This window comes from Lithobates pipiens, unplaced genomic scaffold (assembly GCF_037356315.1).
Source record: "Lithobates pipiens isolate NorthernLeopardFrog02 unplaced genomic scaffold, aLitPip1_a1.2 Scaffold_30, whole genome shotgun sequence".
Taxonomy (NCBI): Eukaryota; Metazoa; Chordata; class Amphibia; order Anura; family Ranidae; genus Lithobates; species Lithobates pipiens.
This window is the reverse complement of record NW_027507791.1, coordinates 146751715-146768095: the sequence shown is the minus strand read 5'-3', so window position 1 is coordinate 146768095 and position 16381 is coordinate 146751715.

Here is a 16381-nt window from a genome sequence, read left to right as displayed (position 1 = left end):
AACCCTATATATTGTGGACCTATACCAGTCCTTAAGGAATAGCAGACTGTACCTCACTCAACCCTATGTACTGTAGTACCCTAGACATTACCAATCCTTATAAGGACCTTTGTGCAACTAGTAGGTTGTGAATGATTAGCAGACTGTACCTCAGTCCCTATAATGATAAAGGACTGCTGCAGTATAGGGCAGCAGACAGCAGTAGTGCAACTCAACCCTACATATTGTGGACCTATACCAGTCCTTAAGGAATAGCAGACTGTACCACACACAACCCTATGTACTGTAGTACCCTAGACCTTACCAGTCCCTATAAGCACCTTTGTGCAACTAGTAGCTTGTGAATGATTAGCAGACTGTACCTCAGTCCCTATACTGATAAAGGACTGATGCTGCAGTAGGGCAGCAATCAGCAGTAGTGCACCTCAACCCTATATATTGTGGACCTATACCAGTCCTTAAGGAATAGCAGACTGTACCTCACTCAACCCTATGTACTGTAGTACCCTAGACCTTACCAGTCCTTATAAGGACCTTTGTGCAACTAGTAGGTTGTGAATGATTAGCAGACTGTACCTCAGTCCCTATACTGATAAAGGACTGCTGCAGTATAGGGCAGCAGTCAGCAGTAGTGCACCTCAACCCTATATATTGTGGACCTATACCAGTCCTTAAGGAATAGCAGACTGTACCTCACTCAACCCTATGTACTGTAGTACCCTAGACATTACCAGTCCTTATAAGGACCTTTGTGCAACTAGTAGGTTGTGAATGATTAGCAGACTATACCTCAGTCCCTTTACTGATAAAAGACTGCTGCAGTATAGGGCAAGCAGCAGTGCACCTCAACCCTATATATTGTGGACCTATACCAGTCCTTAAGGAATAGCAGACCGTACCTCTCTCAACCCTATGTACTGTAGTACCCTAGACCTTACCAGTCCTTATATGGACCATTGTGCAACTAGTAGGTTGTGAATGATTAGCAGACTGTACCTCAGTCCCTATACTGATAAAGGACAGCTGCAGTATAGGGCAGCAGTCAGCAGTAGTGCACCTCAACCCTATATATTGTGGACCTATACCAGTCCTTAAGGAATAGCAGACTGTACCTCACTCAACCCTATGTACTGTAGTACCCTAGACCTTACCAGTCCTTATAAGGACCTTTGTGCAACTAGTAGGTTGTGAATGATTAGCAGACTGTACCTCAGTCCCTATACTGACAAAGGACTGCTGCAGGATAGGGCAGCAGTCAGCAGTAGTGCACATCAACCCTATATATTGTGGACCTATACCAGTCCTTAAGGAATAGCAGACTGTACCTCACTCAACCCTATGTACTGTAGTACCCTAGACCTTACCAGTCCTTATAAGGACCTTTGTGCAACTAGTAGGTTGTGAATGATTAGCAGACTGTACCTCAGTCCCTATACTGATAAAGGACTGCTGCAGCAGTAGGGCAGCAGTCAGCAGTAGTGCACCTCAACCCTATATATTGTGGACCTATACCAGTCCTTAAGGAATAGCAGACTGTACCTCACTCAACCCTATGTACTGTAGTACCCTAGACCTTACCAGTCCTTATAAGGACCTTTGTGCAACTAGTAGCTTGTGAATGATTAGCAGACTGTACCTCAGTCCCTATACTGATAAAGGACTGATGCAGCAGTAGGGCAGCAATCAGCAGTAGTGCACCTCAACCCTATATATTGTGGACCTCTACAAGTCCTTAAGGAATAGCAGACTGTACCTCACTCAACCCTATGTACTGTAGTACCCTAGACCTTACTAGTCCTTATAAGGACCTTTGTGCAACTAGTAGGTTGTGAATGATTAGCAGACTGTACCTCAGTCCCTATACTGATAAAGGACTGCTGCAGTATAAGGCAGCAGTCAGCAGTAGTGCACCTCAACCCTATATATTGTGGACCTATGCCAGTCCTTAAGGAATAGCAGACTGTACCTCACTCAACCCTATGTACTGTAATACCCTAGACATTACCAGTCCTTATAAGGACCTTTGTGCAACTAGTAGGTTGTGAATGATTAGCAGACTGTACCTCAGTTCCTATACTGATAAAGGACTGCTGCAGTATAGGGCAAGCAGTAGTTCACCTCAACCCTATATATTGTGGACATATACCAGTCCTTAAGGAATAGCAGACTGTATCTCACTCAACCCTATGTACTGTAGTACCCTAGACCTTACCAGTCCTTATAAGGACCTTTGTGCAACTAGTAGGTTGTGAATGATTAGCAGACTGTACCTCAGTCCCTATACTGATAAAGGACTGCTGCAGCAGTAGGGCAAGCAGTCAGCAGAAGTGCACCTCAACCCTATATATTCTGGACCTATACCAGTCCTTAAGGAATAGCAGACTGTACCTCACTCAACCCTATGTACTGTAGTACCCTAGACCTTACCAGTCCTTATAAGGACCTTTGTGCAACTAGTAGGTTGTGAATGATTAGCAGACTGTACCTCAGTCCCTATACTGACAAAGGACCGCTGCAGTATAGGGCAGCAGTCAGCAGTAGTGCACATCAACCCTATATATTGTGGACCTATACCAGTCCTTAAGGAATAGCAGACTGTACCTCACTCAACCCTATGTACTGTAGTACCCTAGACCTTACCAGTCCTTATAAGGACCTTTGTGCAACTAGTAGGTTGTGAATGATTAGCAGACTGTACCTCAGTCCCTATACTGATAAAAAGACTGCTACAGTATAGGGCAAGCAGTAGTGCACCTCAACCCTATACATTGTGGACCTATACCAGTCCTTAAGGAATAGCAGACTGTTCCTCACTCAAACCTATGTACTGTAGTACCCTAGACCTTACCATTCCTTATAAGGACCTTTGTGCAACTAGTAGGTTTTGAATGATTAGCAGACTGTACCTCAGTCCCTATACTGATAAAGGACAGCTGCAGTATAGGGCAGCAGTCAGCAGTAGTGCACCTCAACCTTATATATTGTGGACCTATACCAGTCCTTAAGGAATAGCAGACTGTACCTCACTCAACCTTATGTACTGTAGTACCCTAGACCTTACCAGTCCTTATAAGGACCTTTGTGCAACTAGTAGGTTGTTAATGATTAGCAGACTGTACCTCAGTCCCTATACTGACAAAGGACTGCTGCAGTATAGGGCAGAAGTCAGCAGTAGTGTACATCAACCCTATATATTGTGGACCTATACCAGTCCTTAAGGAATAGCAGACTGTACCTCACTCAAACCTATGTATTGTAGTACCCTAGACCTTACCAGTCCTTATAAGGGCCTTTGTGCAACTAGTAGGTTGTGAATGATTAGCAGACTGTACCTCAGTCCCTATACTGATAAAGGACTGCTGCAGCAGTAGGGCAGCAGTCAGCAGTAGTGCACCTCAACCCTATATATTGGGGACATATACCAGTCCTTAAGGAATAGCAGACTGTACCTCTCTCAACCCTATGTACTGTAGTACCCTAGACCTTACCAGTCCTTATAAGGACCTTTGTGCAACTAGTAGGTTGTGAATGATTAGCAGACTGTACCTCAGTCCCTATAGTGATAAAGGACGGCTGCAGTATAGGGCAGCAGTCAGCAGTAGTGCACCTAAACCCTATATATTGTGGACCTATACCAGTCCTTAAGGAATAGCAGACTGTACCTCACTCAAACCTATGTATTGTAGTACCCTAGACCTTACCAGTCCTTATAAGGACCTTTGTGCAACTAGTAGGTTGTGAATGATTAGCAGACTGTACCTCAGTCCCTATACTGATAAAGGACTGCTGCAGTATAGGGCAGCAGTCAGCAGTAGTGCACCTCAACCCTATATATTGTGGACCTATACCAGTCCTTAAGGAATAGCAGACGGTACCTCACTCAACCCTATGTACTGTAGTACCCTCAACCTTACCAGTCCTTATAAGGACCTTTGTGCAACTAGTAGGTTGTGAATGATTAGCAGACTGTACCTCAGTCCCTATACTGATAAAGGACTGCTGAAGCAGTAGGGCAGCAGTCAGCAGTAGTGCACCTCAACCCTATATATTGTGGACCTATACCAGTCTTTATGGAATAGCAGACTGTACCTCACTCAACCCTATGTACTGTAGTACCCTAGACCTTACCAGTCGTTATAAGGACCTTTGTGCATCTAGTAGGTTGTGAATGATTAGCAGACTGTACCTCAGTCCCTATACTGATAAAGGACTGCTGCAGTATAGGGCAGCAGTCAGCAGTAGTGTACTTCAACCCTATATATTGTGGACCTATACCAGTCCTTAAGGAATAGCAGACTGTACCTCACTCAACCCTATGTACTGTAGTACCCTAGACCTTACCAGTCCTTATAAGGACCTTTGTGCAACTAGTAGGTTGTGAATGATTAGCAGACTGTACCTCAGTCCCTATACTGATAAAGGACTGCTGCAGTATAGGCAGCAGTCAGCAGTAGTGCACCTCAACCCTATATATTGTGGACCTATACCAATCCTTAAGGAATAGCAGACTGTACCTCACTCAACCCTATGTACTGTAGTACCCTAGACCTTACCAGTCCTTAAAAGGACCTTTGTGCAACTAGTAGGTTGTGAATGATTAGCAGACTGTACCTCAGTCCCTATACTGATAAAGGACTGCTGCAGTATAGGGCAGCAGTCAGCAGTAGTGCACCTCAACCCTATATATTGTGGACCTATACCAATCCTTAAGGAATAGCAGACTGTACCTCACTCAACCCTATGTACTGTAGTACCCTAGACCTTACCAGTCCTTATAAGGACCTTTGTGCAACTAGTAGGTTGTGAATGATTAGCAGACTGTACCTCAGTCCCTATACTGATAAAGGACTGCTGCAGCAGTAGGGCAGCAGTCAGCAGTAGTGCACCTCAACCCTATATATTGTGGACCTATACCAGTCCTTAAGGAATAGCAGACTGTACCTCACTCAACCCTATGTACTATATTAACCTAAACCTTACCAGTCCTTGTAAGGACCATTGTGCAACTAGTAGGTTGTGAATGATAAGCAGACTGTACCTCAGTCCCTCTACTAATAAAAGACTGCTGCAGCAGTAGGGCAGCAGTCAGCAGTAGTGCACCTCAACCCTATATATTGTGGACCTATACCAGTCTTTATGGAATAGCAGACTGTACCTCACTCAACCCTATGTACTGTAGTACCCTAGACCTTACCAGTCCTTATAAGGACCTTTGTGCATCTAGTAGGTTGTGAATGATTAGCAGACTGTACCTCAGTCCCTATACTGATAAAGGACTGCTGCAGTATAGGGCAGCAGTCAGCAGTAGTGTACCTCAACCCTATATATTGTGGACCTATACCAGTCCTTAAGGAATAGCAGACTGTACCTCACTCAACCGTATGTACTGTAGTACCCTAGACCTTACCAGTCCTTATAAGGACCTTTGTGCAACTAATAGGTTGTGAATGATTAGCAGACTGTACCTCAGTCCCTATACTGATAAAGGACTGCTGCAGTATAGGGCAGCAGTCAGCAGTAGTGCACCTCAACCCTATATATTGTGGACCTATACCAGTCCTTAAGGAATAGCAGACTGTACCTCACTCAACCCTATGTACGGTAGTACCCTAGACGTTACCAGTCCTTATAAGGACATTTGTGGAACTAGTAGGTTGTGAATGATTAGCAGACTGTACCTCAGTCCCTATACTGATAAAGGACTGCTGCAGTATAGGGCAGCAGTCAGCAGTAGTGCACCTCAACCCTATATATTGTGGACCTATACCAGTCCTTAAGGAATAGCAGACTGTACCTCACTCAACCCTATGTACTGTAGTACCCTAGACCTTACCAGTCCTTAAAAGGACCTTTGTGCAACTAGTAGGTTGTGAATGATTAGCAGACTGTACCTCAGTCCCTATACTGATAAAGGACTGCTGCAGTATAGGGCAGCAGTCAGCAGTAGTGCACCTCAACCCTATATATTGTGGACCTATACCAGTCCTTAAGGAATAGCAGACTGTACCTCACTCAACCCTATGTGCTGTAGTACCCTAGACCTTACCAGTCTTTATAAGGACCTTTGTGCAACTAGTAGGTTGTGAATGATTAGCAGACTGTACCTCAGTCCCTATACTGATAAAGGACTGCTGCAGTATAGGGCAGCAGTCAGCAGTAGTGTACCTCAACCCTATATATTGTGGACCTATACCAGTCCTTAAGGAATAGCAGACTGTACCTCACTCAACCGTATGTACTGTAGTACCCTAGACCTTACCAGTCCTTATAAGGACCTTTGTGCAACTAATAGGTTATGAATGATTAGCAGACTGTACCTCAGTCCCTATACTGATAAAGGACTGCTGCAGTATAAGGCAGCAGTCAGCAGTAGTGCACCTCAACCCTATATATTGTGGACCTATACCAGTCCTTAAGGAATAGCAGACTGTACCTCACTCAACCCTATGTACGGTAGTACCCTAGACGTTACCAGTCCTTATAAGGACATTTGTGGAACTAGTAGGTTGTGAATGATTAGCAGACTGTACCTCAGTCCCTATACTGATAAAGGACTGCTGCAGTATAGGGAAGCAGTCAGCAGTAGTGCACCTCAACCCTATATATTGTGGACCTATACCAGTCCTTAAGGAATAGCAGACTGTACCTCTCTCAACCCTATGTACTGTAGTACCCTAGACCTTACCAGTCCTTATAAGGACCTTTGTGCAACTAGTAGGTTGTGAATGATTAGCAGACTGTACCTCAGTCCCTATAGTGATAAAGGACGGCTGCAGTATAGGGCAGCAGTCAGCAGTAGTGCACCTCAACCCTATATATTGTGGACCTATACCAGTCCTTAAGGAATAGCAGACGGTACCTCACTCAACCCTATGTACTGTAGTACCCTCAACCTTACCAGTCCTTATAAGGACCTTTGTGCAACTAGTAGGTTGTGAATGATTAGCAGACTGTACCTCAGTCCCTATACTGATAAAGGACTGCTGAAGCAGTAGGGCAGCAGTCAGCAGTAGTGCACCTCAACCCTATATATTGTGGACCTATACCAGTCTTTATGGAATAGCAGACTGTACCTCACTCAACCCTATGTACTGTAGTACCCTAGACCTTACCAGTCGTTATAAGGACCTTTGTGCATCTAGTAGGTTGTGAATGATTAGCAGACTGTACCTCAGTCCCTATACTGATAAAGGACTGCTGCAGTATAGGGCAGCAGTCAGCAGTAGTGTACCTCAACCCTATATATTGTGGACCTATACCAGTCCTTAAGGAATAGCAGACTGTACCTCACTCAACCCTATGTACTGTAGTACCCTAGACCTTACCAGTCCTTATAAGGACCTTTGTGCAACTAGTAGGTTGTGAATGATTAGCAGACTGTACCTCAGTCCCTATACTGATAAAGGACTGCTGCAGTATAGGGCAGCAGTCAGCAGTAGTGCACCTCAACCCTATATATTGTGGACCTATACCAGTCCTTAAGGAATAGTAGACTGTACCTCACTCAACCCTATGTACGGTAGTACCCTAGACGTTACCAGTCCTTATAAGGACCTTTGTGGAACTAGTAGGTTGTGAATGATTAGCAGACTGTACCTCAGTCCCTATACTGATAAAGGACTGCTGCAGTATAGGGCAGCAGTCAGCAGTAGTGCACCTCAACCCTATATATTGTGGACCTATACCAGTCCTTAAGGAATAGCAGACTGTACCTCACTCAACCCTATGTACTGTAGTACCCTAGACCTTACCAGTCCTTAAAAGGACCTTTGTGCAACTAGTAGGTTGTGAATGATTAGCAGACTGTACCTCAGTCCCTATACTGATAAAGGACTGCTGCAGTATAGGGCAGCAGTCAGCAGTAGTGCACCTCAACCCTATATATTGTTTACCTATACCAATCCTTAAGGAATAGCAGACTGTACCTCACTCAACCCTATGTACTGTAGTACCCTAGACCTTACCAGTCCTTATAAGGACCTTTGTGCAACTAGTAGGTTGTGAATGATTAGCAGACTGTACCTCAGTCCCTATACTGATAAAAGACTGCTGCAGCAGTAGGGCAGCAGTCAGCAGTAGTGCACCTCAACCCTATATATTGTGGACCTATACCAGTCCTTAAGGAATAGCAGACTGTACCTCACTCAACCCTATGTACTATATTAACCTAAACCTTACCAGTCCTTGTAAGGACCATTGTGCAACTAGTAGGTTGTGAATGATAAGCAGACTGTACCTCAGTCCCTCTACTAATAAAAGACTGCTGCAGCAGTAGGGCAGCAGTCAGCAGTAGTGCACCTCAACCCTATATATTGTGGACCTATACCAGTCTTTATGGAATAGCAGACTGTACCTCACTCAACCCTATGTACTGTAGTACCCTAGACCTTACCAGTCCTTATAAGGACCTTTGTGCATCTAGTAAGTTGTGAATGATTAGCAGACTGTACCTCAGTCCCTATACTGATAAAGGACTGCTGCAGTATAGGGCAGCAGTCAGCAGTAGTGTACCTCAACCCTATATATTGTGGACCTATACCAGTCCTTAAGGAATAGCAGACTGTACCTCACTCAACCGTATGTACTGTAGTACCCTAGACCTTACCAGTCCTTATAAGGACCTTTGTGCAACTAATAGGTTGTGAATGATTAGCAGACTGTACCTCAGTCCCTATACTGATAAAGGACTGCTGCAGTATAGGGCAGCAGTCAGCAGTAGTGCACCTCAACCCTATATATTGTGGACCTATACCAGTCCTTAAGGAATAGCAGACTGTACCTCACTCAACCCTATGTACGGTAGTACCCTAGACGTTACCAGTCCTTATAAGGACATTTGTGGAACTAGTAGGTTGTGAATGATTAGCAGACTGTACCTCAGTCCCTATACTGATAAAGGACTGCTGCAGTATAGGGCAGCAGTCAGCAGTAGTGCACCTCAACCCTATATATTATGGACCTATACCAGTCCTTAAGGAATAGCAGACTGTACCTCACTCAACCCTATGTACTGTAGTACCCTAGACCTTACCAGTCCTTAAAAGGACCTTTGTGCAACTAGTAGGTTGTGAATGATTAGCAGACTGTACCTCAGTCCCTATACTGATAAAGGACTGCTGCAGTATAGGGCAGCAGTCAGCAGTAGTGCACCTCAACCCTATATATTGTGGACCTATACCAGTCCTTAAGGAATAGCAGACTGTACCTCACTCAACCCTATGTGCTGTAGTACCCTAGACCTTACCAGTCCTTATAAGGACCTTTGTGCAACTAGTAGGTTGTGAATGATTAGCAGACTGTACCTCAGTCCCTATACTGATAAAAGACTGCTGCAGCAGTAGGGCAGCAGTCAGCAGTAGTGCACCTCAACCCTATATATTGTGGACCTATACCAGTCCTTAAGGAATAGCAGACTGTACCTCACTCAACCCTATGTACTATATTAACCTAAACCTTACCAGTCCTTGTAAGGACCATTGTGCAACTAGTAGGTTGTGAATGATAAGCAGACTGTACCTCAGTCCCTCTACTAATAAAAGACTGCTGCAGCAGTAGGGCAGCAGTCAGCAGTAGTGTACCTCAACCCTATATATTGTGGACCTATACCAGTCCTTAAGGAATAGCAGACTGTACCTCACTCAACCGTATGTACTGTAGTACCCTAGACCTTACCAGTCCTTATAAGGACCTTTGTGCAACTAATAGGTTGTGAATGATTAGCAGACTGTACCTCAGTCCCTATACTGATAAAGGACTGCTGCAGTATAGGGCAGCAGTCAGCAGTAGTGCACCTCAACCCTATATATTGTGGACCTATACCAGTCCTTAAGGAATAGCAGACTGTACCTCACTCAACCCTATGTACGGTAGTACCCTAGACGTTACCAGTCCTTATAAGGACATTTGTGGAACTAGTAGGTTGTGAATGATTAGCAGACTGTACCTCAGTCCCTATACTGATAAAGGACTGCTGCAGTATAGGGCAGCAGTCAGCAGTAGTGCACCTCAACCCTATATATTGTGGACCTATACCAGTCCTTAAGGAATAGCAGACTGTACCTCACTCAACCCTATGTACTGTAGTACCCTAGACCTTACCAGTCCTTAAAAGGACCTTTGTGCAACTAGTAGGTTGTGAATGATTAGCAGACTGTACCTCAGTCCCTATACTGATAAAGGACTGCTGCAGTATAGGGCAGCAGTCAGCAGTAGTGCACCTCAACCCTATATATTGTGGACCTATACCAGTCCTTAAGGAATAGCAGACTGTACCTCACTCAACCCTATGTGCTGTAGTACCCTAGACCTTACCAGTCCTTATAAGGACCTTTGTGCAACTAGTAGGTTGTGAATGATTAGCAGACTGTACCTCAGTCCCTATACTGATAAAGGACTGCTGCAGTATAGGGCAGCAGTCAGCAGTAGTGTACCTCAACCCTATATATTGTGGACCTATACCAGTCCTTAAGGAATAGCAGACTGTACCTCACTCAACCGTATGTACTGTAGTACCCTAGACCTTACCAGTCCTTATAAGGACCTTTGTGCAACTAATAGGTTATGAATGATTAGCAGACTGTACCTCAGTCCCTATACTGATAAAGGACTGCTGCAGTATAAGGCAGCAGTCAGCAGTAGTGCACCTCAACCCTATATATTGTGAACCATTACCAGTCCTTAAGGAATAGCAGACTGTACCTCACTCAACCCTATGTGCTGTAGTACCCTAGACCTTACCAGTCCTTATAAGGACCTTTGTGCAACTAGTAGGTTGTGAATGATTAGCAGACTGTACCTCAGTCCCTATACTGATAAAGGACTGCTGCAGCAGTAGGGCAGCAGTCAGCAGTAGTGCACCTCAACCCTATATATTGTGGACCTATACCAGTCCTTAAGGAATAGCAGACTGTACCTCACTCAACCCTATGTACTGTATTAACCTAAACCTTACCAGTCCTTGTAAGGACCATTGTGCAACTAGTAGGTTGTGAATGATTAGCAGACTGTACCTCAGTCCCTCTACTAATAAAGGACTGCTGCAGCAGTAGGGCAGCAGTCAGCAGTAGTGCACTTCAACCCTATATATTGTGGACCTATACCAGTCTTTATGGAATAGCAGACTGTACCTCACTCAACCCTATGTTCTGTAGTACCCTAGACCTTACCAGTCCTTATAAGGACATTTGTGCATCTAGTAGGTTGTGAATGATTAGCAGACTGTACCTCAGTCCCTATACTGATAAAGGACTGCTGCAGTATAGGGCAGCAGTCAGCAGTAGTGCACCTCAACCCAATATATTGTGGACCTATACCAGTCCGTAAGGAATAGCAGACTGTACCTCACTCAACCCTATGTACTGTAGTACCCTAGACCTTACCAGTCCTTATAAGGACCTTTGTGCAACTAGTAGGTTGTGAATGATTAGCAGACTGTACCTCAGTCCCTATACTGATAAAGGACTGCTGCAGTATAGGGCAGCAGTCAGCAGTAGTTCACCTCAACCCTATATATTGTGGACCTATACCAGTCCTTAAGGAATAGCAGACTGTACCTCACTCAACCCTATGTACGGTAGTACCCTAGACGTTACCAGTCCTTATAAGGACCTTTGTGGAACTAGTAGGTTGTGAATGATAAGCAGACTGTACCTCAGTCCCTATACTAATAAAGGACTGCTGCAGCAGTAGGGCAGCAGTCGTGCACCTCAACCCTATATATTGTGGACCTATACCAGTCTTTAAGGAATAGCAGACTGTACCTCACTCAACCCTATGTACTGTAGTACCCTAGACCTTACCAGTCCTTATAAGGACCTTTGTGCATCTAGTAGGTTGTGAATGATTAGCAGACTGTACCTCAGTCCCTATACTGATAAAGGACTGCTGCAGTATAGGGCAGCAGTCAGCAGTAGTGCACCTCAACCCTATATATTGTGGACCTATACCAGTCCTTAAGGAATAGCAGACTGTACCTCACTCAACCCTATGTACTGTAGTACCCTAGACCTTACCAGTCCTTATAAGGACCTTTGTGCATCTAGTAGGTTGTGAATGATTAGCAGACTGTACCTCAGTCCCTATACTGATAAAGGACTGCTGCAGTATAGGGCAGCAGTCAGCAGTAGTGCACCTCAACCCTATATATTGTGGACCTATACCAGTCCTTAAGGAATAGCAGACTGTACCTCACTCAACCCTATGTACTGTAGTACCCTAGACGTTACCCGTCCTTATAAGGACCTTTGTGGAACTAGTAGGTTGTGAATGATAAGCAGACTGTACCTCAGTCCCTATACTAATAAAGGACTGCTGCAGCAGTAGGGCAGCAGTCAGCAGTAGTGCACCTCAACCCTATATATTGTGGACCTATACCAGTCCTTAAGGAATAGCAGACTGTACCTCATTCAACCCTATGTACTGTAGTACCCTAGACCTTACCAGTCCTTATAAGGACCTTTGTGCAACTAGTAGGTTGTGAATGATTAGCAGACTGTACCTCAGTCCCTATACTGATAAAGGACTGCTGCAGTATAGGGCAGCAGTCAGCAGTAGTGCACCTCAACCCTATATATTGTGGACCTATACCAGTCCTTAAGGAATAGCAGACTGTACCTCACTCAACCCTATGTACTGTAGTACCCTAGACCTTACCAGTCCTTATAAGGACCGTTGTGCAACTAGTAGGTTGTGAATGATTAGCAGACTGTACCTCAGTCCCTATACTGATAAAGGACTGCTGCAGTATAGGGCAGCAGTCAGCAGTAGTGCACCTCAACCCTATATATTGTGGACCTATACAAGTCCTTAAGGAATAGCAGACTGTACCTCACTCAACCCTGTGTACTGTAGTACCCTAGACCTTACCAGTACTTATAAGGACCTTTGTGCAACTAGTAGGTTGTGAATGATTAGCAGACTGTACCTCAATCCCTCTACTAATAAAGGACTGCTGCAGCAGTAGGGCAGCAGTCAGCAGTAGTGCACCTCAACCCTATATATTGTGAACCTATACCAGTCCTTAAGGAAAAGCAGACTGTACCTCACTCAACCCTATGTACTGTAGTACCCTAGACCTTACCAGTCCTTATAAGGACCTTTGTGCAACTAGTAGGTTGTGAATGATTAGCAGACTGTACCTCAGTCCCTATACTGATAAAGGACTGCTGCAGCAGTAGGGCAGCAGTCAGCAGTAGTGCAACTCAACCCTATATATTGTGGACCTATACCAGTCCTTAAGGAATAGCAGACTGTACCTCACTCAACCCTATGTACTGTAGTACCCTAGACCTTACCAGTCCTTATAAGGACCTTTGTGCAACTAGTAGGTTGTGAATGATTAGCAGATTGTACCTCAGTCCCTATACTGATAAAGGACTGCTGCAGTATAGGGCATTAGTCAGCAGTAGTGCACCTCAACCCTATATATTGTGGACCTATACCAGTCCTTAAGGAATAGCAGACTGTACCTCACTCAACTCTATGTACTGTAGTACCCTAGACCTTACCAGTCCTTATAAGGACCTTTGTGCAACTAGTAGGTTGTGAATGATTAGCAGACTGTACCTCAGTCCATATACTGATAAAGGACTGCTGCAGTATAGGGCAGCAGTCAGCAGTAGTGCACCTCAACCCTATATATTGTGGACCTATACCAGTCCTTAAGGAATAGCAGACTGTACCTCACTCAACCCTATGTACGGTGGTACCCTAGACGTTACCAGTTCTTATAAGGACCTTTGTAGAACTAGTAGGTGGTGAATGATTAGCAGACTGTACCTCAGTCCCTTTACTGATAAAGGACTGCTGCAGCAGTAGGGCAGCAGTCAGCAGTAGTGCACTTCAACCCTATATATTGTGGACCTATACCAGTCTTTATGGAATAGCAGACTGTACCTCACTCAACCCTATGTACTGTAGTACCCTAGACCTTACCAGTCCTTATAAGGACCTTTGTGCAACTAGTAGGTTTTGAATGATTAGCAGACTGTAACTCAGTCCCTATACTGATAAAGGACTGCTGCAGTATAGGGCAGCAGTCAGCAGTAGTGCACCTCAACCCTATATATTGTGGAGCTATACCAGTCCTTAAGGAATAGCAGACTGTACCTCACTCAACCCTATGTACTGTACTACCCTAGACCTTACCAGTCCTTATAAGGACCTTTGTGCAACTAGTAGGTTGTTAATGATTAGCAGACTGTACCTCAGTCCCTATACTGAAGGACTGCTGCAGTATAGGGCAGAAGTCAGCAGTAGTGTACATCAACCCTATATATTGTGGACCTATACCAGTCCTTAAGGAATAGCAGACTGTACCTCACTCAAACCTATGTATTGTAGTACCCTAGACCTTACCAGTCCTTATAAGGACCTTTGTGCAACTAGTAGGTTGTGAATGATTAGCAGACTGTACCTCAGTCCATATACTGATAAAGGACTGCTGCAGTATAGGGCAGCAGTCAGCAGTAGTGCACCTCAACCCTATATATTGTGGACCTATACCAGTCCTTAAGGAATAGCAGACTGTACCTCACTCAACCCTATGTACGGTAGTACCCTAGACGTTACCAGTTCTTATAAGGACCTTTGTAGAACTAGTAGGTGGTGAATGATTAGCAGACTGTACCTCAGTCCCTTTACTGATAAAGGACTGCTGCAGCAGTAGGGCAGCAGTCAGCAGTAGTGCACTTCAACCCTATATATTGTGGACCTATACCAGTCTTTATGGAATAGCAGACTGTACCTCACTCAACCCTATGTACTGTAGTACCCTAGACCTTACCAGTCCTTATAAGGACCTTTGTGCAACTAGTAGGTTTTGAATGATTAGGAGACTGTACCTCAGTCCCTATACTGATAAAGGACTGCTGCAGTATAGGGCAGCAGTCAGCAGTAGTGCACCTCAAGCCTATATATTGTGGAGCTATACCAGTCCTTAAGGAATAGCAGACTGTACCTCACTCAACCCTATGTACTGTAGTACCCTAGACCTTACCAGTCCTTTTAAGGACCTTTGTGCAACTAGTAGGTTGTGAATGATTAGCAGACTGTACCTTAATCCTTATACAGATAAAGGACAGCTGCAGTATAGGGCAGCAGTCAGCAGTAGTGCACCTCAACCCTATATATTGTGGACCTATACCAGTCCTTAAGGAATAGCAGACTGTACCTCACTCAACCTTATGTACTGTAGTACCCTAGACCTTACCAGTCCTTATAAGGACCTTTGTGCAACTAGTAGGTTGTTAATGATTAGCAGACTGTACCTCAGTCCCTATACTGACAAAGGACTGCTGCAGTATAGGGCAGAAGTCAGCAGTAGTGTACATCAACCCTATATATTGTGGACCTATACCAGTCCTTAAGGAATAGCAGACTGTACCTCACTCAAACCTATGTATTGTAGTACCCTAGACCTTACCAGTCCTTATAAGGACCTTTGTGCAACTAGTAGGTTGTGAATGATTAGCAGACTGTACCTCAGTCCTTATACTGATAAAGGACTGCTGCAGCAGTAGGGCAGCAGTCAGCAGTAGTGCACCTCAACCCTATATATTGGGGACCTATACCAGTCCTTAAGGAATAGCAGACTGTACCTCACTCAACCCTATGTACTGTAGTACCCTAGACCTTACCAGTCCTTATAAGAACCTTTGTGCAACTAGTAGGTTGTGAATGATTAGCAGACTGTACCTCAGTCCCTATACTGATAAAGGACTGCTGCAGTATAGGGCAGCAGGCAGCATTAGTGCACCTCGACCCTATATATTGTGGACCTATACCAGTCCTTAAGGAATAGCAGACTGTACCTCTCTCAACCCTATGTACTGTAGTACCCTAGACCTTACCAGTCCTTATAAGGACCTTTGTGCAACTAGTAGGTTGTGAATGATTAGCAGACTGTACCTCAGTCCCTATACTGATAAAGGACGGCTGCAGTATAGGGCAGCAGTCAGCAGTAGTGCACCTCAACCCTATATATTGTGGACCTATACCAGTCCTTAAGGAATAGCAGACTGTACCTCTCTCAACCCTATGTACTGTAGTACCCTAGACCTTACCAGTCCTTATAAGGACCTTTGTGCAACTAGTAGGTTGTGAATGATTAGCAGACTGTACCTCAGTCCCTATACTGATAAAGGACTGCTGCAGTATAGGGCAGCAGTCAGCAGTAGTGCACCTCAACCCTATATATTGTGGACCTATACCAGTCCTTAAGGAATAGCAGACTGTACCTCTCTCAACCCTATGTACTGTAGTACCCTAGACCTTACCAGTCCTTATAAGGACCTTTGTGCAACTAGTAGGTTGTGAATGATTAGCAGACTGTACCTCAGTCCCTATACTGATAAAGGACTGCTGCAGTATAGGGCAGCAGTCA